Source organism: Anomaloglossus baeobatrachus, chromosome 7 (assembly GCF_048569485.1).
Source record: "Anomaloglossus baeobatrachus isolate aAnoBae1 chromosome 7, aAnoBae1.hap1, whole genome shotgun sequence".
In the NCBI taxonomy this organism is placed as follows: domain Eukaryota; kingdom Metazoa; phylum Chordata; class Amphibia; order Anura; family Aromobatidae; genus Anomaloglossus; species Anomaloglossus baeobatrachus.
In genome coordinates this window covers 229171536-229196339 of record NC_134359.1, presented here as the reverse complement: position 1 = coordinate 229196339, position 24804 = coordinate 229171536, and the positions used below count along the sequence as shown (strand labels likewise).

The 24804-nt window shown below is 46.2% G+C and overlaps 1 protein-coding gene across 1 annotated transcript in view; it reads left to right on the top strand.

Moving 5' to 3' along the window:
* MRTFB (myocardin related transcription factor B) overlaps nucleotides 1-24804 on the top strand; it is a 406942-nt gene that overhangs the window by 104966 nt on the left and 277172 nt on the right. The window contains exon 2 of the mRNA XM_075317934.1: nucleotides 5454-5522. The gene's annotated coding sequence lies outside the window, so the exon portion shown is untranslated. The remainder of the gene's footprint in view (nucleotides 1-5453; nucleotides 5523-24804) is intronic.

Sequence of the window (24804 nt, the reverse complement as noted above, 5' to 3'; positions counted from 1 at the left end):
AGTATGCCTTCAATTTTGAATAAATCCCCAACAGTGTCACCAGCAAAGCACCCCCACACCATCACACCTCCTCCTCCATGCTTCACGGTGGGAACCAGCCATGTAGAGTCCATCCGTTCACCTTTTCTATAAAGACACGGTGGTTGGATCCAAAGATCTCAAATTTGGACTCATCAGACCAAAGCACAGATTTCCACTGGTCTAATGTCCATTCCTTGTGTTCTTTGGCCCAAACAAGTCTCTTCTGCTTGTTGCCTGTCCTTAGCAGTGGTTTCCTAGCAGCTATTTTACCATGAAGGCCTGCTGCACACAGTCTCCTCTTAACAGTTGTTCTAGAGATGAGGTGTGTCCAAACTTTTGGTCTGTACTGTATGTAAGAGCAATAGTATAATTTATTAGGATATAACATCACTTTATTACTTATTTTATGAAACTCTCTGCCTTTTCTTAATTTTAGACTGTAAAAATGAGCACTACATCTTTGAAGCTAGTCTTAAAATTGCTGACTAGTCTCTTCCCTACTAAAGGCAAATTATAGTATTATTACAGCGGTAGAACTGTATATAACATAATACAGTAACACCTTGACTTGTGAGTTTACTTCACTCTGTGACCGAGCTCCTAATTCAATTTGTTCTTGTGTGAAATTAAATTTCCCAATTAAAATGAATTGAAATGCGATCAATCTGTTCCAACCTTTACTTAAAGCTTCCCATCCTGGTATACTGCCCCCATACTGGCACTGTATATGGGATCCTCCAATCTGGTACTTGGCCCCCATCCTTGTACAGTATATATGATTCCCTACCAGATACATGGCCCCCATCCTGGTATATATAGTTCCTCGTCCTGGTATATATTTTCTCCCCCATCCTGGTATATGGTCTCGCCGTCCTGGTGCAATGCCCCCATCCTGCTATTTATGATCCCCCCCCCCCATCCTGGAACATGGCCCCCATCCTGGTATCTATGATCTCCCCCATCCTGGTACATGGTCACGCCCCATTCTGGTACATGGCCCCCATCACGACACTCATTAAAAATATAAAAACATATACTCCACCTTCCTCTGGTCCCCTGCAGCACAGCGTCCTCATCTCATGCAGGCAGCTGACGGCGCATGGGAGCACAGCGCTCACATGAAGATTCGCTGGCGGGTGAGTATAAGGTTTTCTTTAAGTGTGCGGTATGATGCCGACAGCTGACCAGCATGTGAGCACCTTTCTCCCACACGCCATCAACTGCCGGGATACTGTACTCGCTGCTCTCCACGCTCGGGATGATGGGCGGAGGGAGCAGAGCATATTCTTAATGAGTGAGCGCCCGTGATCACACAGTAGCTGCTTGTAACTCAGATTTGTACTTGCATCATGAAGCAAAAAAGGTACAGAGGGATGGCTTGTATCTTGAAAAATTAAAACGGTGCACTAGTCTTCAAATTTATGGCGGATTTGTGACCAAATCCATAGCGAAAATATTCTGCAATGTGAAAACATGACCTAATACTTGTGTTATATGGAGCTAGAACACAGCACTGATCAAATTTGGGAATGGTCTTAATATTTCTGTATTATGGGGTCTGATGGAGCACAAAACGATATCTGACAGGGAAAACCTTGGCATGAAGATCATGGCACGCTCCTCTGGACACCAGATTGCTATGATACTTCTTTCTAGAATCTTGGTGATGGGTTAGGCTACGTTCACATTTCCGTTGTTTTAAATCCGTCAGGTCCGTCAGCAACGAATCAGTCGTTTTTTAGATGTCAACTGACGCTACGGATGTGTTTTTCACAGGATTCCTTTCACAGGAATCCTGTGAAAAAACTGATCCGTCTCGTCCGTTACATCCGCTATGCGTCCGTTTTTGACGGATCAGTCATGATGCGTTTGTGTTTGGGACAGCCCAGTGGGTGTGCCAAACATGCTGGGCATGCTCAGTAGAGCATGACGGAATCCTGCGCTGGATTCCGTTGTAAGACGGATTACGACAGAATCCAGCACCATAGACATCCATTACAAGCTTGACGGATGGCGACGGATTCCCACGCAGCACGTTAATTTTGATGGCCAGAAAAATGTTACATTCTGCGTTGCTCCCGCCCGGCGGTCAGTCAAAAAAAACGACTGACCGCGACGCAGCGGATGCAACGCAGGGTCATCAGTCGCAATCCACCACTAATATAAGTCTATGGGACACAATGGAATCCGCTAAACGGATGCCGTTGTTTACTATAGCCGCGGATTGTGACTGATACAGTTTAGCGGAAATGTGAACCTAGCCTTATGTACAGATACACGGCTCCATTGACGTTCTTCCTTCCACAGTACATGTGGCTCTGTTATATACCTTTGCATGGTCCAGGGTGGTCACCGGTGAACTTGGTCATTCATCTCCCCTTTTTGCTTGGACTAAGGGTTACTTTGCACACTACGACATCGCAAGCCGATGTTGTGATGCCGAGCGCGATAGTCCTTGCCCCGTCGCAACAGCGATATCTTGTGATCGCTGCCGTAGCGAACATTATCGCTACGGCAGCTTCACATGCACTCACTTGCCCTGCGACGTCGCTCTGGCTGGCGACCCGCCTCCTTCCTAAGGGGGCGGGTCGTGCGGCGTCACAGCGACGTCACACGGCAGGCGGCCAATAGAAGTGGAGGGGCGGAGATGAGCAAGATATAAACATCCCGCCCACCTCCTTCCTTCCGCATAGCCGGCGTGAGCCGCAGGACGCAGGTAAGCTGATGTTCCTCGCTCCTGTGGCTTCACACACAGCGATGTGGGCTATCGCAGGGGAACGAGGAACAACATCGTACCGTCGCGGCAGCGCAATTATGAAAATGTCCGACACTACACCGATGATACGATTACGACACTTTTGCGCTCGTTAATCGTATCATAAAGGATTTACACACTACTACATCGACTGCAACGCCGGATGTGCGTCACTTTCGATTTGACCCCACCGACATCGCACCTGCGATGTCTTAGTGTGCAAAGTACCCCTTAGGATATCACAGACTTGTTGAATGTTCCTTTAGAGCTGATGAGTTGGCCAGTATGGTGGCATTTTTCTAAGGTTGGCTTCCATAGTGTGAGTAAAGACCTCTATGTCTAGACTCTGGCCATGGTCTCCTGATATGAACTCCCCTTAGGAGGTATAGGAGGCTCCTTAGTTTGGGTCTTGAGACATTACGGTCCGTGCTTTGCCTTCATTTTGGATGCACTCAACTGGCCTAAAGCTCAGTACACGTCCCAATTTATTTATTGTATTTTGTATCCCCTGAGATTCCCATTGTCGATATCTGGGAACTCTTCAGCATTTGGAAGAATCACACATTTTTAAGCCTTAATAGTAACGCACTTGTTTGTCAAGTATCCTGGCGGGTCTGAAAGTTATTTGCAATACTGCGATTAACCCGAAGGCACCGCGCAATCTTTACATCTGAGGCAATCCTCCCGATTCGCTCCACGCTGATGTTAGCCTGGCAGCGGCACAAACCATAATTCATTAGAAAATGTGTTTATTTTCATTTCTGTCGGAACGTAATGAGTCTCACGTTACAAATTTGGACTTCTCACTTATTTTCTACTTCAGACTGTAACATTAATTTGGGATTATACTTTCAAGATTTTTTTATCATTTAAGGAAAAAGTTTGTACGTCAAAGTTGTGGGGGTTTTTTGGTATTGATTTCATGCCCCCACATATAGCACAAACATCTCCCAACAGAGTATCCTAAAATATATATTTTTTTTCAATATATTTAGTTTTTTTTTTCAAAATTGATTCTCTTACCCCAAAACTCTTAAGATGTGTCAAGAAAAAAGGAAAATAAAAGGACTCGTCTGTGGATGTACACGTGATTGAGTACCTCTTCTGTAAATTAGAAGAATACTTGAAATTCTATAGATCTGAAAGAAGCCACAGACAAGCGGGAGTATATTATTTCTTATACTACACACCTTTAATGGATTCAGAGCCATATCTTTTGAAACCATAGAAGAAATCCACCATTAACAACGTTATTTAGATTAAAAAGGTGGTAAGTCTAATGAAGTTCCGCAGCAGCTGAGGTCTAGAATTGTATAATACTACAGCTCTTATAGAACTTGCTGAAAAGTGGGATTGCTTCTTGTCAGCACCCAATGATGTGTATGGTCTCTGATTTACTATGAAAAATAATGCGCCCTTTATATATTGCCAATGTGATGATTATATAACGTTCTATGGAAAAGAAATGATGAAGTGTTAATATCCCTTTGATCACCCAATGTCACGCACAGCGAAAGGGAAGAGGAAACCCTATGTCTAGGGAAAGGGAAGATGGTGACCTTTGACCGAACCTACCGCTGGTCCCTGGGGTCCCTTACCAGCCTAGATAGGTTCCACAGTTATACTCCAAGCCGGATACCTGACCCTAGGTATCCCTAGTGCTGGGCCCTAAATAGGAAACGGATGGGATGTGTTCTTTGTGAACCCCACTAAACACTATAGATGACACAAGGGGGACACACAGGGGGAAAAACATGAACTACTTATCTTTAGATGACTCACGTAGAAATTCAGCAGAGATTTCAGCAACAATACCTCAGAGGAGTACAAACCACCTGCTTGCAACCAGAGCTTGAAGGACCTGAAAATATCATCAGCACCAGTCCAAAGGAAGGAAGCAGTATTTAAAGTGAACCTGTCAGGTACAATATGCACCCAGAACCACGAGCAGTTCTGGGTGCATATTGTTAATCCCTGCCTAACTGTCCCTGTATACACTAGCATATATAAAGGGATCTTTAGAATTAAGTATTTCGGAGAGGTGAATGAGATAATCATGTGACGCTGCCCTTTCATTAGCATGTTAGCACACCGACAGGGACATAATAACATCCTAATGAAGGGACGACTAGCAAGGGAACTAACGCCCAGGGGACTAGTCCCTGCACTCATTAGCATATGGTAAAAGATCTTTAAAAATACTTTTTCTAAAGATCTCTTTTTCTATGCTTGTGTATACAGGGACAGTTAGGCAGGGATTAGCAATATGCACCCAGAACTGCTCGTGGTTCTTGGTGCATAGTGGACCTGACAGGTTCCCTTTAAACACCAAGGGAATACTGATAATCAGCAGCTGGGTGGAAGGCGAGCTCCTGCAGGGTTCAAAAAGGAGAGAGATGCATTCAGCAGGAAAGCGACCTATACCAATGAATACTGACAGCAGGAACAGTGGAAAGTCAGGGAACATTCTGCGCCGTGACCTTCTATGGCCAGAAACCACATGACTGTCTGTCACACGTGACACCCTTGAAAAAAAAATATGTAGTTTACTACAGCACCAAACTAAACCATAAATAAGTGGCCTTTTTAATTTTTTTTTTTTTAATTAATGCAATGGAATGATATTGGTCTTTTTCCCGATTGATGGTCTCATTGGTTGTTTTTCTGTTTCCTGCAGGTTTTGTTGTACACGGGTTCCAGCAGATCAGCATGTGAAAGGCACTAAAGGTCCAGGTTACAGCAAAAGGTGGGAATCGAATTCTTTACATAAAATACATTACAACAACTAAGCTTAAAGGGAACCTGTCGGCTTCAGAAAACTATTTACCTGCACGTATAGCGGTGATCTGGAGGTAAATGGCGTTTTAACCATATTTTGCTGTGTTCTAGGAAGAAAACGAGGTTATATTCTCCCTGCAGCTGCTTGCTTCTAGTCATCGGGGAGTCACTGTACTGTAAGTGCTCTATTATCACCCCCCGCCCCCCCCCCCGAACCTAAACTGAGCTGGCTCTGCACACACCCCACAGAGCAGGCTGACAGTCAAGGGGATAACACTGCAGTGTGAGCGGTGACTAGAATAGGCCACTGCACCACCCTGATGACTGACAGCAAGCAGCTGCAGGGAGAATATAATTTTATTTTCTCCCTGGCTATGTTTTTGGCAACATACTAAATATAAAATGTTTAAAACGAAATTTCCTTGTAGGTTACCACTGTATCTGCAGGTAAATACTATTTATTTTAGAGGGGACAGGGTTCCTTTAAAAGGGTTTTCTCATCATTATAGAGGGGTGAAAACAAGTCAAACATACTTTCTGAAGAGGGCTTTAGAATCTTGTGTACTTGCTCATTGTGTAGGTTATCCACCACTGCTGATGGCCTTAGCGGTGCAGCAAATACAAGCCCTTTGTTATAGGGCTTGTTAGGTGGGTCCCTGTAGTCCTCCGATGCTGCAGAGGTAAAGCTGCCTCTGCTTGTAGCATTGTACTGTTCAGGTTAGCGGTGGGATGATGTTCTAAACTGTCAATCAAGAGAGACCACCTTCCCCAGGGAGGCTGCATAGTGCATTGATTCTGAAAAATAAAGATGGGACAGACCCTTTAAGATTTATCATGAAGCAAATATAACATTTTTGTCCTTTTAAGGGATAAGTAATTGAGTGGCAGGAAAAGTTCTAATATGAGAAAAGCAAACAAAACTCATTTGTAAAAATCCCCTTTAGTTCTGTCTCCATTTCTGCCGTGATGTTTATTTTCCTGCAACAATGATGGACAATCTTTACAAGCTGCTTTCTACTGCTTCCAAGCAAGATCTGTACACTGCATTCAAACAATGTGTGGATAGGTCTTCCCATCTTTCAGGACAGGGGAGGAGAGAGGCACATGCAATGTTTGGACGTAGTGTACAGATTTTGCTGAGCAGCAGTTGAAAGCAACTACTAAAGGAGCATGATCTTTGCATTGAAACAGCACTGCAACATAGAGTTTGGAAGCAAGGGAGGCAAAAAAGTTAATAAATATGTTACAAAAATGTCTTTCTTTTCAATAATTCTATTAGAAAAAAAGTTTAGAAACTCTTTAATGACCAATGTTTATTTTTTTTTTAATTTTTTTTTGATAAAATTTATGTAGCTAATTTAATTTCCTAATTCAGACAAACTCCTTCTCAATTACTATATTCCTCCATGTAAAATAAAAATGGCCTGTACTTGCCTTCGGTGCCTGTGCGGTCCTTGCAATGTCAGGGAAGGGTCTCCCGTGACAACTTAAGCAACATCATGGGGAAAATAGTAATTGAGAAGGGGTCGGCCAAGTAGTGGTCCACCCCTTTAAGGGTATGTTCATGTGGGGTATAATCTGTTCATGTGGGGTATAATCTATCTGTGTTTTGGGTTTTTTTTTGCTGTAAAAATGTCACAGGTTGCCCCCCAGTTCTGGCTGTCAAAGTTCTGGGTTCATCAGTTGTCATATGCTTGATTGTGAAGCCAAGATGCCAGTGTGAACCAAGCCTAAGAAATTTCTACTGAATGCAGGATAGCAGCATTATATTATTAAAGGGATTTCCACTACTTGGATAACAACTTCTCATCCCAGTTGATCGACCCTTGTAAAAATAAATAAGTCTATACTCTATTCCGATGCTTCTGCGGTTCCAGTTACAGGGGCCCATTGACATTGTCATGACACGCGGACCACGCGACCAATCAGCACTGGTTTCCTTCTCCACGCCTTTAGACATTTGAGCAGGAAGCCAGCACTGCACTCACATCCTGTTCAAATATCCGAAGGCCAGGAGACAGACGCAATGTCACGTGGGCCCTGAGAACACGGCTTTAGACATCGCTGGAACCGCGGCCGCATCAGAGGCGAGTATAGGCTTATTTATTTTTACTGGGGCGAACAAGGGGGATGAGAAGGAGTATCCAATTAGTGAACATCCCCTTTAAGCCACACATTCCCAAATGGATGCACATTTCTTTTTATACAGTCACCAATTGTTTTCCTCTTCATTCTTTCACTTAATGTCCCGTGTCTTAGCAGAAATACACGTGAGTTTCACTTGAGAACAATCCAGGCTTTTTTTTTTTCCTGTAAATCATAGGATCTGCATTACATGATAGGAGATAAACAACACCTCGCTGTGATTGCAGCCTTTATCATGTAAGGCCGAGTTGCTATGACAACTGATGAAAACGGCAGAAGATGGAAAATTGGGGCTAGTGTCCTTGCCTTTAATACAAGGGTGTTATGATTGACAGAGCTGTACTTTCTGAAAATGTTCTCGCATCGAAAATTGGATTATGATTAACAACTTAGTACATCTCTGAAGCCTATTACTAGTAAACGGAAGCATCTTTTCTCCATATGTGAACAATATTAATGTAGTAATAGACAAAATTCAGCGCCGCACCTGTCCACTGGGGTTTAGTAATATTGGAGCAAAAATGCTGTAACAGTACACTATTATTGGAATAAAAAAAATCTATATTTATGGGTTTTTTTTGTTTAAAGGGAATATGTCATCAGGTTTTTATCACCTAATCTGAGAGCAGCATAACGTGGAGCCAGAGATCCTGATTCCAACGATGTGTCACTTCCTGGGCTGCTTAGTGTAGTTTTGATAAAAATCATTCTGTAATCAGCAGGAGATTATCATTACAGGACTACTTGGCGTGCTGCAGGTAGTCCAGCATATTCATAAGCTCTTAACATACAGAGAACTAAGGAGAACCGTAGTCTTGGTCATTGATTTGACCGAAAATGTATCAATAAGACAATCAAAAACAACTTAAAACATTTATTAAATAGTAATCAAAAACAAGAAGTGACATAGAGGTTTATCAACAGTCAGTTTACAAGGATCAGGCTTATAAAGGGTATCCCTGAGGTCCGATCACAAGGGCCAATACAACACACATGGTAATGGGATGAACAGATGTTAAAAAAATCATCAAGAAACATTTGCTCTAAAATTTATAAAGACAGTATAAATACAGGTAAATTTATCAATAATTGGAACCATCATAGAACAACTTTCTTGTTCCACGAACGGGTGCAGGTCAAAGCTTATATAAATCAGTGATCTGCTCCCAAGCACTCCTGCTGAGATATACCAAGGTATACAATATAGCTATAAAGAAAATAACAGGGGAAATATCCCACTAAATGTCACTGGCAGCAAGTAACAAAGATTATGACCGGCACCCCATCAGAGCAGTGATCACTCACCCATGAATATTGCAGTACCCAGGAAAAACGTGCGTCGACACGCACGTTTCGATGTCTTCTTCGGGGGCTGTGGAGTCTGTTTCTGCTCATATATTCATGCGCTCTGTATAACCTACATCTGCAGCAGAGAAAACATTGACTTTATCAAAATGGCAGCAAACAGCTCAGTAAGTGACACATCAGTGGAATCTGGGTCTTTGGCTCTACATTATTCTGCTCTCAGATGGCGGAACAAAAACCTGGTGACAGATACTTTTTAAATCCTTTATAACTCCTTTAATTGTGATGATTCCTCCCTACCCTATAATAACCAGAGTTTAGAGTGAAGAAAACTCCTATTGTACTGTGTAATGCTTCATTTCACCTTGGGGGGCGCTTCAGAGGAATATACATATTACAGCTCATCACTAGTAGTCTCGGGAGCAAGACGCACTGTGAGCAGCTTGGGGGGGGGGGGGGGGCTTCTAATAAGGTTATTTATTAAACCTACAACCCCTTTATTGACCACTTTATAAAATTGGTCAGGGGCGCATATTGCCAACATGTTATCTCATATGGCTAGTTTCACACTTGCGTTGGACGGGATCCGTAGCATTGCGTTGTGTGACAGATGTAACGGATGCCTTGCATATAGTGGCACAACGGATGCTACGGATCGTACAAAATAACGCAATCCGTTATAGGTTTTTTTCCTTGACTTTACACATCTGGGCATGCGCAGTTGTGTAAAGACTGATGCGTTAACGGAATCCGTCAAATGAAACATTCTAACGGAATCCGCCACCATAGGCGTCCATTATAAAAACAACGGACGCCAAACTGATTCCTGCAGGTTGAGTTTTTTTGATACTCTGCCAAGCGCAGAAAAACGCTACATGCAGCGTTCCATTCGCCCAGCGGATGCAACGCAGACACTTGCGTTACAGTGCGTTGTCCATACAACTCTATGGAGAATAGCGCAGTGCGTTAACGGACTGCGCTATTCTCCATAGTGACGGAATGCGCTGAACGCAAGTGTGAAAGTACCCTAAGAGTGTAAAAAACCCAAAAAAACTAGAGTAACAAATATGCTGCATCGGTAAAAGTATTGGGGAACCTACAGGAGCTTTTATGACCTCTCATTCTCAATCCAGATGCATTACTATGGAGTTGGTCCCTACTACACCTTCTTGGAAGGATTTCTACAAGATTTTTGTGGTGCCTTGAAGAGTTTTTGACCCATCTTTCAAAAGAGCATTAGTGGTGTCAGACCCTGATGTAGGACAAGAAGGCCGGGCATGCCATCCCTATTCTTGGTCCTCCCAAAGATGTTGGATGTGTTAAGCTCAGAGCTCTGCTCGACCAGTCATGTTCTTCCACACCAAACTCACCCAACCATGTCTTTATGGACCTTTGTGCACTCGGGCACAGTCATGGGGAAGAGCAAAGGTATTTCCCCAAACGGTTTCCAAAAAAGGTGAAAACATTACAGTTATCTAAAAAAGAAACCCTGATCCGTCTTCCACCAAGTTTTACACCTGGCACATAACAGTTCAGCATTGTCACGAGGGACTATAGGGATAGCGGGAAACCGGAGCACATAAGCTGACCCTCAGACTGGAGGAACCTGTGCTATCCCTATTCTCAGACATACCCCTAATGGTGGAGATGTCGGAGTCTCATGCTCATGTCTCATGCTCATTCGGTCATGTGACCGGAGCATCAGACAGCATATGACCGGAGCTTACTGCAATGCCTGTGAACTGTATAGAACTGTACCGCATTTGTGCCGGATCCGGCAGTGCGGCAACATACCGCAGATATGAAACCAGTCTAACGCCACACCCAACACTAAGCACAAAGGAATTCTTTCTCCAGCAAGTCAGGAACACCACAACACACAGCATAAACTGTAGTTGGCATAGGTAGAAGATTTCCTCCAGCCTAAAAATGAGAAAAGTAGAAATGATTGGCTTCTTTACAACATGTGAATAAAGAAGCCTAACGAGCAGGACAGCAGAGGTTAACTCTTGCTAGCCTGTCTATGAATGATCAGATATCAGGTCAATGCCCTGGTCTGACGGAGTTGATGAGAAACGCCAGAGAAAACATTAGACACTGTTTCTCAATCGGCAATGTGAACAGAGCCTGACGCCACCATGACAGTCGGCGAGTTTTGTGCAAAACACCATGTGACAGGCATGTAATGTTCTGGGTTTCGGCAAACCTAGCCGTCAGACTGTGTGATGCAGAAGCGCGATTCATCCCTCCACAGAACACATTACCACTGTTCCGGAGTCTACCGGCCGCTTTACACCACTCCATCCTATACTTAACATCGTGCTTGGTGATGTAAGGCTAGTATGCAGCTGCTCAGCCATGGACGCCCATGCCATGCTGATCCCAATGCACCATGTGTGTGCAGATGTTAATATATAGGTCTGGAACTGTTCAGGTAAGTCAGCAGACGCTGGCCACTTTTATGCACTTGGTGACCCGCTCGGTTGTTATATGTGACATGCCTCTTTGGCTGAGTAGCTTCCACTTGTCAGTAATACCACTCAGACATTTGTGGCATATTTAAGAGGGAAAAAATGTCATGAAGTGACTTGTTACTCCAGTGACTCCTATGATAGAACTACAGTGATACCAGAGAGGGAACTGAAGGAGAACATAAATTCAGTGATTGAATAATCTCAATAATAAACTAAAAACTTCTAGGGCTAAAAAAAATAAAATAAATGCAATGTTTATAAGTCACTTGAAGTTACACTTATTGCGTCTATAACATTAAGATGGTTGTTCAGGCTTTTCACTAAAGTCTGCAGTTAAGGCCCCGTTACCCGCTACAATTTATGTGACTATCTCATTAGCGATGTGACACGCCCAGATCGTAGTTAGGATTTGCCGAGATCGCACATAGGTCTTTTATTAGCGGTCACACGTACACATCTCACCAACGACGCTACATCGTTCAGCGATATATTGTTTGACCAAGGCGGTCGTGTGGATGTTGTTTGTCGTTGGCAGGGTGTCAAACTTAGCAATATGTCTGCTGCTTTCCAAACGACGAACAATATTTTGAAACTGAACGACGTGTCAACGATCAACGATTTTCAACCTATTTGCGATCGTTCAGAGTCGCACATAGGTGTCACACGCAACAACGTCCCTAACGATGACGGACGTGCGTTGCGGAAACCCTGACCCTGATGACATATCGTTAGATAAATCGTAGCGTGTAACGGGGCCTTTACTCTCTGTGACTGCAGACTAGTGGATCCTCCCCTTGCACGCAGTGCACGTTGTGAGACCTCTGCTGCCGGCGGCAAGACAAGCGGTCATACGACCACAAGTATGTTATGTGCATACTCCCAACCACAAGTATGTGATGTGCATACTCCGGACCACGAGGATGTGATATGCATACTCCCGACCACAAGTATGTGATATGCATACTCTCGACCACAAGTACAGTGTGTGATATGCATACTCTTGACCACAAGAATGTGATATGTATACTCCCGACCACAAGAATGTGATATGCATACTCTCGACCACAAGTACAGTGTGTGATATGCATACTCTCGACCACAAGAATGTGATATGCATACTCTCGACCACAAGAATGTGATATGCATACTCCCGACCACAAGTATGTGATATGCATACTCCCGACCACAAGTATGTGATATGCATACTCTCGACCACAAGTATGTGATATGCATACTCTCGACCACAAGTATGTGATAAGCATACTCTCGACCACAAGTATGTGATAAGCATACTCTCGACCACAAGTATGTGATAAGCATACTCTCGACCACAAGTATGTGATAAGCATACTCTCGACCACAAGTATGTGATAAGCATACTCTCGACCACAAGTATGTGATAAGCATACTCTCGACCACAAGTATGAGATAAGCATACTCTCGACCACAAGTATGTGATAAGCATACTCTCGACCACAAGAATGTGATATGCATACTCTCGACCACAAGTATGTGATAAGCATACTCTCGACCACAAGTATGTGATAAGCATACTCTCGACCACAAGTATGTGATAAGCATACTCTCGACCACAAGTATGAGATAAGCATACTCTCGACCACATGTATGTGATAAGCATACTCTCGACCACAAGTATGTGATAAGCATACTCTCGACCACAAGTATGTGATAAGCATGCTCCTGACCACAAGGATGTGATAAGCATGCTCCTGACCACAAGGATGTGATGTGCATACTCCTGACCATATTCCAACTATACGTGCCCATCCTTGCTCAATACAAGTCAATTGAGTGAGTCCGTGCACGGCTAGTTGGCATGAGAGCAGTAGTATGCATATTGTATACTTGCAGTCATATAACCGCCATCACCGGTGAATCCTCACCGTGCATGTGACATAAAACAGTGGCAGACTTTTGTGAAAAGCCCGGACAACCAATTTAATTGCTAGTAATTAAAAAAAAGGATTATCTCCAACTAGCTCAGATATACCCCTAAAGAATAGTCCGAGTGGGACACATTGCTGGTGTATCATGGAAGTGATGGTCCCTACGAGTAATGTGTACATTTTCCATGGTATCTGACAGTCGTTCTGTGTCTGGTTTGCTCTGTGTGTAGATGCTTCTGTGTGACGGCCGCTCGAGTGTAACAAAGTGCAGAATAAAACTTGTTATCCCAACATCAGTGCCGGAGAATGATTGAATAACTCTCAAGCCATAACTCTTCAGATGAACATGATTTACTGCCTATAAAACAATACTCAGCATTATGGATCGCGCTGCTATGAGTGTGAGACCTTGAAGCTGCCAAAGTCAGACCCAGCAGGATCTCTAAAAGAGCAAGGGAACATAAATATTATTTGAACTCTCTAAAAATTGCTATTTGTGTTACTCTTAAAGGGATCTGTCCCCAGGTTTTTTCTCCCCCATCTGAGAGCAGGCTGATGTAGGGGCAGAGACTCTGATTCCAGAGTTATCAATTACCATATTTAGTGCTGCAGTTTTGATATAATCCCTGCTTTCTCTGCTGAAGATCTACCAGTTCTCTGGATGCTGAGCTCTGTCTAACCCTGCCCACACCACTGATTGGCAGCTTTTTGCCTATGCATAGTGTATACAGAAAGCTGCCAATCAGTGCTGGAGTTGGGGATTACACAGAGCTCATGAATGAAAGACTACAAGTTTACTATTCCTTCAGTGTTAAAACTATAATTCATTATTTTTTGAATATGAATATGGAGAACCACCAAGCAGCCGGTTTACTAGTCTTCTAGTGATAATCTCCTGCTGATAATACTGATTTTATCAAAACGTCAGTAAGTTGCTGGAATCAGGGTCTCTGTCAATACATTATGCAGCTCTCCGGTTAGGTGGCAAAAACTTGGTGACAGATTCCCTTTAAGAATCACTCCCAGATTTTATTCATTTCTGCCGCTATCCCCCTCACCCTGCACTTCTCTTGGGGTATGTGCCCACGATCCGTATATGCTGCGTCCTGGATGCAGCACGTCCTCTCCTGTGAGGCTCAGGGCTGTGGAGTCGATAACCCAAACCTTCGACTCAGACTCCTCAATTTCCCTTGCACCGACTCCGACTCCACGACTCTGACTCCCACATATATTGCTTATAGTTAAGTGAAAAATGTATTGCAGTACAATGTGAACATCAGACATTTAATCATTTTTATGATACAATAATCAAGATATCTAGATAGAACATAAAATATATTTATTGGATGCAACTTTAGAGCACAAAAAACTAATAAATTGTAAATATGTAATACACTATGTAATATACAGTAGATTACATATATATCTTTGTGTGTATATATATATATATATATATATATATATATATATATATATAATATTACATATTTAGAATTTATTAGTTTTTTGTGTTCTAAAGTTGTATCCAATAAATATATTTTATGTTCTATCCAAATATCTTGATTATTGTATCATAAAAGCTATTAAATGTCTAATGTTCACATTGCACTACAATACATTTTTCACCTAAATATAAGCATTATACTAAATGCTACTTTATTAGTTAGCATGTTTTTGTTGAAAACATCAGTTTTTTTGCCACTTACATAGTGTATTACTTAGTGTTTATATATATATATATATATATATATATATATATATATATATATATATATATATATATATATATACATACTAGAAGGTGGCCCGATTCTACGCATCGGGTATTCTAGAATTTACGTATTGTGTAGTTCATGTATGATTTTTGATATATATATATATATATATATATATATATATATATATATATATATATATATATATATATATATATATATATATCAATATGTTGTTGTGTGTACTTAACAAGTGTTTGTGTAGGGCGCTGTACATGATCTGGGTGTTGTCTGGGTGTGGCGGGGGGTAAGAGCGGTGTTGTATGTGTGTTGCGTTGTTTGTGGAGCGCTGTGTGTTGCGCGGTTTGTTTGTGGTGTGTTTTGGGGGGAGGTATGTTTTGTGCAATATGTGTGTTGTGCGGTATGTGCGTATATATATATATATATATATATATACAGTTGGGTCCAGAAATATTTGGACAGTGACACAATTTTCGCGAGTTGGGCTCTGCATGCCACCACATTGGATTTGAAATGAAATCTCTACAACAGAATTCAAGTGCAGATTGTAACATTCAATTTGAAGGTTTGAACAAAAATATCTGATAGAAATTGTAGGAATTGTACACATTTCTTTACAAACACTCCACATTTTAGGAGGTCAAAAGTAATTGGACAAATAAACCAAACCCAAACAAAATATTTTTCTTTTCAATATTTTGTTGCGAATCCTTTGGAGGCAATCACTGCCTTAAGTCTGGAACCCATGGACATTACCAAACGCTGGGTTTCCTCCTTCTTAATGCTTTGCCAGGCCTTTACAGCCGCAGCTTTCAGGTCTTGCTTGTTTGTGGGTCTTTCCGTCTTAAGTCTGGATTTGAGCAAGTGAAATGCATGCTCAATTGGGTTAAGATCTGGTGATTGACTTGGCCATTGCAGAATGTTCCACTTTTTTGCACTCATGAACTCCTGGGTAGCTTTGGCTGTATGCTTGGGGTCATTGTCCATCTGTACTATGAAGCGCCGTCCGATCAACTTTGCGGCATTTGGCTGAATCTGGGCTGAAAGTATATCCCGGTACACTTCAGAATTCATCCGGCTACTCTTGTCTGCTGTTATGTCATCAATAAACACAAGTGACCCAGTGCCATTGAAAGCCATGCATGCCCATGCCATCACGTTGCCTCCACCATGTTTTACAGAGGATGTGGTGTGCCTTGGATCATGTGCCGTTCCCTTTCTTCTCCAAACTTTTTTCTTCCCATCATTCTGGTACAGGTTGATCTTTGTCTCATCTGTCCATAGAATACTTTTCCAGAACTGAGCTGGCTTCATGAGGTGTTTTTCAGCAAATTTAACTCTGGCCTGTCTATTTTTGGAATTGATGAATGGTTTGCATCTAGATGTGAACCCTTTGTATTTACTTTCATGGAGTCTTCTCTTTACTGTTGACTTAGAGACAGATACACCTACTTCACTGAGAGTGTTCTGGACTTCAGTTGATGTTGTGAACGGGTTCTTCTTCACCAAAGAAAGTATGCGGCGATCATCCACCACTGTTGTCGTCCGTGGACGCCCAGGCCTTTTTGAGTTCCCAAGCTCACCAGTCAATTCCTTTTTTCTCAGAATGTACCCGACTGTTGATTTTGCTACTCCAAGCATGTCTGCTATCTCTCTGATGGATTTTTTCTTTTTTTTCAGCCTCAGGATGTTCTGCTTCACCTCAATTGAGAGTTCCTTAGACCGCATGTTGTCTGGTCACAGCAACAGCTTCCAAATGCAAATCCACACACCTGTAATCAACCCCAGACCTTTTAACTACTTCATTGATTACAGGTTAACAAGGGAGACGCCTTCAGAGTTAATTGCAGCCCTTAGAGTCCCTTGTCCAATTACTTTTGGTCCCTTGAAAAAGAGGAGGCTATGCATTACAGAGCTATGATTCCTAAACCCTTTCTCCGATTTGGATGTGAAAACTCTCATATTGCAGCTGGGAGTGTGCACTTTCAGCCCATATTATATATATAATTGTATTTCTGAACATGTTTTTGTAAACAGCTAAAATTACAAAACTTGTGTCACTGTCCAAATATTTCTGGCCCTGACTGTATGTATGCCGCGGTGTTTGTGTGTTGGGTGTTGTGTGTGTGCAGCGTTGTCTGTGTGTGTGGGTGTCTGTGTAGGGCGGTGTTTGTGGTTCCCAGTGTGTGTGTATGTGTGTGTGTGTGTGTGTGTGTGTTGGGGGGAGGTGTGTACCTGCCATCGTGCTCCATCCCCCATGCTGCGCACTCCCCATCGTGCTCCATCCGCCATGCTGCGCACTCCCAAACGTGCTCCATCCGCCATACTGCGCACTCCCCATCGTGCTCCATCCGCCATGCTGCGCACTCCCAAACGTGCTCCATCGCCCATGTTGCGCACTCCCAAACGTGCTCCATCCGCCATGCTGCGCACTCCCCATCGTGCTCCATCCCCCATGCTGCACCAGCATCAGCCTCTCTGCCCGCAGCATCAGCCTCTCTGCCCGCAGCATCAGCCTCTCTGCCCGCAGCATCAGCCTCTCTGCCCGCAGCATCAGCCTCTCTGCCCGCAGCATCAGCCTCTCTGCCCGCAGCATCAGCCTCTCTGCCCGCAGCATCAGCCTCTCTGCCCGCAGCATCAGCCTCTCTGCCCGCAGCATCAGCCTCTCTGCCCGCAGCATCAGCCTCTCTGCCCGCAGCATCAGCCTCTCTGCCCGCAGCATCAGCCTCTCTGCCCGCAGCATCAGCCTCTCTGCCCGCAGCATCAGCCTCTCTGCCCGCAGCATCAGCCTCTCTGCCCGCAGCATCAGCCTCTCTGCCCGCAGCATCAGCCTCTCTGCCCGCAGCATCAGCCTCTCTGCCCGCAGCATCAGCCTCTCTGCCCGCAGCATCAGCCTTTTCTGTCCCTAGCATCAGCCTCTCTCCTCCCAGCCTACCCCAGCCTCAGCCTCCCCCAGCATCAGCCTCTCCTCCCAGCATCAGCCTCTCTCCTCCCAGCATCAGCCTCTCTCCTCCCAGCATCAGCCTCTCTCCTCCCAGCATCAGCCTCTCTCCTCCCAGCATCAGCCTCTCTCCTCCCAGCATCAGCCTTTTCTGTCCCCAGCATCAGCCTCTCTCCTCCCAGCCTACCCCAGCCTCAGCCTCCCCCAGCATCAGCCTCTCTCCTCCCAGCCTACCCCAGTCTCAGCCTCCCCCAGCATCAGCCTCTCTCCTCCCAGCCTACCCCAGTCTCAGCCTCCCCCTCCCAGCCTTCCCCAGGATCAGCCTCTCTCCTCCCAGCCTCCTCCAGCACACCGTGCTCCTCTGCCGACACAGATCCGATCGCACACACACACACTCACACACACCCGATCGCATACACTCACACACATCCGATCGCATACACTCACGCACACACACATTGACGATATTGCACATACGCGCTCACACTCACAACATCCGGAGATACCACATGCTTCTGGCCATGTGATCCTCCGGAAGGTCCTGGAAGTTCACTGCACAGTATCGCTGCCGAGAAGCAAGCGATATCCCAGGATGTTGTGAGTGTGTGGATGCGATGTGATGTGTGTGTGTGAGGTGTGTGTGAGAGTGAGTGTGATCTGATGTGTGTATGTGTGCGTGCGTGTGTGTATGTTCCGCCGCTTCAGGACCTTGATGCGCTGGTAACTATGCTACCATGGTTACCAGCGTATCCCGTCCCCCGCTCGCACGGGAGCCCACACCAGCATACGGCGGCAACTCCAGCAATGCGAGGGTATGTGTCGGCTGGGTTGGCGGCGTACGCTGATGTGGGCTCCCGGGGGTACAGTACTCACCTGGGAGTCGTGGCTCCGTGTCGGTCGGTTCGGGGAATGCGTGCGGGGGGCGGGGCCAGAGCGAGCGTGCATTGCGTGAGGGGGGCGGGGCGTGGGAGAGTTGCCTGGGCGAGGGGCCAATCCGTGTGGGGGGGTGGGGCCATGGCGAGCCCAGCGGCCAATCAGCTTTGTGTCACCGTAAGGACACAATTTTGGAGCAAGACAGACAGACAGAATAAGGCAAATATATATATATATATATATATATATATATATAACACTATGTAATACACTATATAAGTGGCAAAAAACTGATGTTTTCAACAAAGACATACTAAATAACATTTGTGCAGTCTATGAATTTGTTGTAAGAAATAGAATTGCCTCCATCAGATCCTCTTTCGCAGATGACCTCAAATCTGACCTAATAATGTTAAGGCTAGAGAACAACCTCTCTACAGTAACTTGGGTTGGAGGCAAAGCCGTAACCACATGGGCAACATCTCTAACAATTTCCGGGTATAAAGGAATTGCCTCATGCACAGTCAGTTTTGATGAACGGTTGAATTTTTCTATTTCTTTGAGAGCAAGTGAAAAATTTTACTGAAATCTGGTCAATCTGCTGCTATAGGAGACGGAGTGAAATATTGTTCCTTGCGGCAACGCTTTGCCTGCTCCATGTCATCTAAATACTTGTCAAAGTTAAACTCCTCATCTGATGAGGATGAAGATATGGCAGCAGTAGCACTGTCAGGCCCCAAGTCCTCTTCCGCCTGGCAGTCCTGTAGCCGCTCATCCTAACTGCTACCTCACTCAAAGCTTCTTTTCCTTTAGTAAGCTGTTGATCATCAAGCAGTATATGATGACTTGGGTCCACATAAACAGCTGCCAGAAGAATTTTATTTTCCAATAGCTGTGTCGCTCTCCATTTCATTGAAGCAGAAATGCCATCTGCGATTAAACCTCCTCTTTGGGACAGGCAAAATAGCAAGTTTTCTTTTTCGCTCTATTGGGAGACCCAGACAATCGGGTGTATAGGCTATGCCTCCGGAGGCCGCACAAAGTACTACACTTAAAAGTGTTAGGCCCCTCCCCTTCTGCCAATACACCCCCCGTGCTCCCACGGGCTGCTCAGTTTTTTGCTTTGTGCGAAGGAGGTCAGACACGCACAGCACAGCTCCACAGATTAGTCAGCAGCAGCTGCTGACTAGGTCGGATGGAAGAAAAGTGGGCCCATATAGGGCCCCCAGCATGCTCCCTTCTCACCCCACTTTTGTCGGCGGTGTTGTTAAGGTTGAGGTATCCATTGCGGGTACGGCGGCTGGAGCCCACATGCTGTTTTTCCTTCCCCATCCCCCTTAGGGCTCTGGGTGAAGTGGGATCTTATCGGTCTCCAGGCACTGAGACCGGGCTTCATCCACAACTCCTGTGGAGCCTGATGGATAGGAGCCGATACCGTTCAGGGACATGGCCCTGCATCTTAAAGGTACTCTGTATCCCTATGGGGACCGCGCACGGCATCACCTCAGCTTTGCTGGGTGTGCTAGTGCACCGGGGACCGCGGCGCTGACCGGGTCTATATGTGCCATTACACACTCAGCGTCGCTGAGTGTGTTTATATGTAAGGGCTACCGCACTGACCGCCGTTGCCACGGGACACTGCGGCGCGGCTGGGACTTGTAGTTCGCCGGGGACTTTCACGCGACCGCGCTTTTACGGCGGCCGCGTTTATTACTACAGTCCCCGGCTTCATTGCGGCCTAGTTTCCCTTTTTTTCTCCCGCCCTCAGCCCTGACAGGCAGGGGAAGGGCGGGACGCTGCACGGAGCGAGCAGCAATGAGGGCTGGAGTATGATTTACATGCTCCACTCCCCTCACTGTACACAGTATGAGCGCCCGTTTCGCGCTCTTTCTAGGCCACGCCCACAGCTTCCTCAGCTCGTCAGGACGCCGCAGCCATTCCTGTCAGCTCCACCGACGCTGCAGAGAGGGACATATTCATGGGAGACCCAGACACGGTCTCTGGTGGCCTCACAACCGCTTAGGCGGCTGGTAAACAGCACATGTGGTGCTAGCCCCATGGTGCTGTATTGTATGGGTACATTATTTGTGTACTGTATATAATTTACACTGTATGAGCACAGTTCTTTCTGGCTATATACCCTATTGTGTTACTCAGGGAAAACTATAGCATGGCGCCCATAAAAGGCAGGGGTGCCAAAACACAGGCTTATTATGTTGCTTGCGCCGCATGTAAGACCCAGCTACAGGCAGGTTCCACTGACCCTCATTGTGTACAGTGTTCGACCCCTGTGACACTTCCTCAGCCGGATCCTCTGCTAAGAGGGGCCCAGGGGGAGCCACCTGTTGACACTGTCCAGGTGACGGGGACTGAGTTTGCAGCCTTTAAGGATCAACTCTCTGAGACTATGGCTAAGATACTAGAAGCCTTGCAGTCCAGACCTGTATCTCAGCAAAGGGACTCTGTTGAATCATTGTTCCCTGACCCCCCTCAGTTGGACCAACAATGTCCTCACGGGGTATCTCATACATCCCAGACGGAGGGTTCGGACTTAGAACCTAGCCCCAGATCGTCTAAGCGAGCCCGCTTAGAATTTCCCTCGACATCATATTGTTTAGGGTCTCAGCGGGGGGATTCTCTGGTTGATGATGCGGAAACAGCTGATCAGGATTCTGATCCTGGGAGCGCTCTCAATCTTAATTCTCCAGACGGGGACGCCATAGTGAATGATCTTATTGCATCCATTCATCAGTTGCTGGATATTCTTCCCTCAGCCCCTCCGGCGGAGGAGTCTGATTCTCAGCAGGAGAAATTTCGCTTCAGGTTCCCCAAGCGTACACAGAGTATGTTTCTAGACCACTCTGATTTCAGAGAGGCAATCCAGAATCACCATGCTTGTCCGGATAAGCGTTTCTCTAAGCGCCTTAAGGATACACGTTATCCTTTTCCCCCGGAAGTGGTTAAAGGTTGGATTCAATGTCCCAAAGTGGATCCTCCAATCTCCAGACTGGCGGCTAGATCCATACTTGCAGTGGAAGATGGGGCCTCGCTTAAAGATGCCACTGACAGGCAGATGGAGCTCTGGATGAAATCCATCTATGAAGCTATCGGAGCTTCTTTTGCCCCAGCATTCGCAGCCGTATGGGCGCTACAAGCTATATCAGCAGGTCAAGCGAAAACGGGAGTGGAAGGCAGATTCCGCTTCCAAAAAAGCGTTTAACCGGTTTGCCAATTTCTGGCGACAGGCTCTTTGGCGAGCGCCTGGATGAAATCATCAAACAATCCAAGGGAAAGGATACATCCTTACCCCAGCCCAAGCAGAACCTCTCCCAACAGAGGAGAGGGCAGTCGAGGTTTCGGTCCTTTCGGGGCACGGGCAGGTCCCAATTCTCCTCGTCCAAAAGGTCTCAGAAAGAACAAAGGAACTCTGATGCATGGCGGTCTAAGTCACGTCCTAAAAAGGCCATTGGGAGCACCGCTAACAAAGCGGCTGCCTCATGACTTCTACCTCCTCTAGTAGCATCCTCGGTCGGTGGCAGGCTCTCCCGCTTTTGCGACACCTGGCTGCCACAAATAAAAGACCGCTGGGTGAGAGACATTCTGTGTCACGGTTACAAGATAGAGTTCATCTCTCGTCCCCCGACTCGATTCTTCAGGTCTTGTCCGCCTCCCGAGAGAGCCGAGGCTCTTCTGCAGGCGCTGGGCACTCTGAAGGCAGAAGGAGTGGTGGTCCCTGTTCCTCTTCATCAACAGGGCCACGGTTTTTACTCCAACTTGTTTGTGGTCCCAAAGAAGGACGGGTCTTTCCGTCCTGTCCTAGACCTGAAACTTCTCAACAAACACGTAAAGACCAGGCGGTTCCGGATGGAATCCCTTCGCTCCGTCATCGCCTCAATGTCCCAAGGAGATTTCCTTGCATCGATCGATATCAAAGATGCTTATCTCCACGTTCCGATTGCCCCAGAGCACCAGCGCTTCTTGCGCTTCGCCATAGGAAACGAACACCTGCAGTTCGTGGCACTGCCATTCGGCCTGGCAACAGCCCCACGGGTTTTCACCAAGGTTATGGCTACTGTAGTAGCGGTCCTCCATTCTCAGGGTCACTCGGTGATCCCGTACTTGGACGATCTGTTGATCAAGGCACCCTCTCTAGAGGCATGCCAACACAGCCTCGACGCTACCCTGGAGACTCTCCAGAGTTTCGGGTGGATCATCAATTTTCCAAAGTCAAATCTGACACCGGCCCAATCGCTCACATACCTTGGCATGGAGTTTCATACCCTCTCAGCGATAGTGAAGCTTCCGCTGATCAAGCAGCGGTCACTACAGACAGGGGTACAATCTCTCCTTCAAGGCCTGTCACACCCCTTGAGGCGCCTCATGCACTTCCTGGGGAAGATGGTGGCAGCAATGGAAGCAGTCCCTTTTGCGCAGTTTCACCTGCGTCCTCTTCAATGGGACATCCTACGCAAATGGGACAGGAAGCCGACGTCCCTCGACAGGACCGTCTCCCTCTCTCAGGCGACCAAAGCTTCCCTTCGGTGGTGGCTTCTTCCCACTTCATTGTCGAAGGGGAAATCCTTCCTACCCCCATCCTGGGAAGTAGTCACGACGGACGCAAGTCTGTCAGGGTGGGGAGCGGTTTTTTCTCCACCACAGGACTCAGGGTACGTGGACCCGGCAAGAGTCCTCGCTTCAGATCAATGTTCTGGAAATTCGGGCAGTGTATCTTGTCCTGAAAGCGTTCCAGCAGTGGCTGGAAGGCAAGCAGATCCGAATTCAGTCGGACAAATCTACAGCGGTGGCATACATCAAACACCAAGGCGGCACACGCAGTCGACAAGCCTTCCAGGAAGTCCGGCGGATTTTGATGTGGGTGGAAGCCACGGCCTCCACCATATCCGCAGTTCACATCCCAGGCGTGGAAAACTGGGAAGCAGATTATCTCAGTCGCCAGGGCATGGACGCAGGGGAATGGTCCCTTCACCCGGACGTGTTTCAGGAGATCTGTTGCCGCTGGGGGGTGCCGGACGTCGACCTCATGGCGTCCCGGCACAACAACAAGGTACCAACGTTCATGGCACGGTCTCAAGATCCCAGAGCTCTGGCGGCAGACGCCTTGGTTCAGGATCGGTCGCAGTTTCAGCTCCCTTATGTGTTTCCTCCGCTGGCACTGTTGCCCAGAGTGTTACGCAAGATCAGGGCCGACTGCCGCCGCGCCATCCTCGTCGCTCCAGACTGGCCGAGGAGGTCGTGGTACCCGGATCTGTGGCATCTCACGGTCGGCCAACCGTGGGCACTACCAGACCGACCAGACTTGCTGTCTCAAGGGCCGTTTTTCCATCTGAATTCTGCGGCCCTCAACCTGACTGTGTGGCCATTGAGTCCTGGATCCTAGCGTCTTCAGGGTTATCTCAAGAAGTCATTGCCACTATGATACAGGCTAGGAAACCAACGTCCGCCAAAATTTATCACAGGACGTGGAAAATTTTCCTGTCGTGGTGCTCTGCTCAGGGTTTTTCTCCCTGGCCATTTGCATTACCTACTTTTCTGTCCTTCCTTCAATCTGGACGGGAAAAGGGTTTGTCGCTCGGTTCCCTTAAGGGACAAGTTTCAGCGCTCTCTGTGTTTTTCCAGAAGCGCCTAGCTAGACTTCCACAGGTACGCACGTTCCTGCAGGGAGTTTGTCACATCGTTCCACCTTACAAGCGGCCGTTAGAACCCTGGGATCTAAACAGGGTGCTGATGGTTCTTCAGAAACCACCATTCGAGCCAATGAGAGATATTTCTCTCTCACGCCTTTCGCAGAAAGTGGTTTTTTCTAGTAGCAGTCACTTCACTTCGGAGAGTGTCTGAGCTAGCAGCGTTG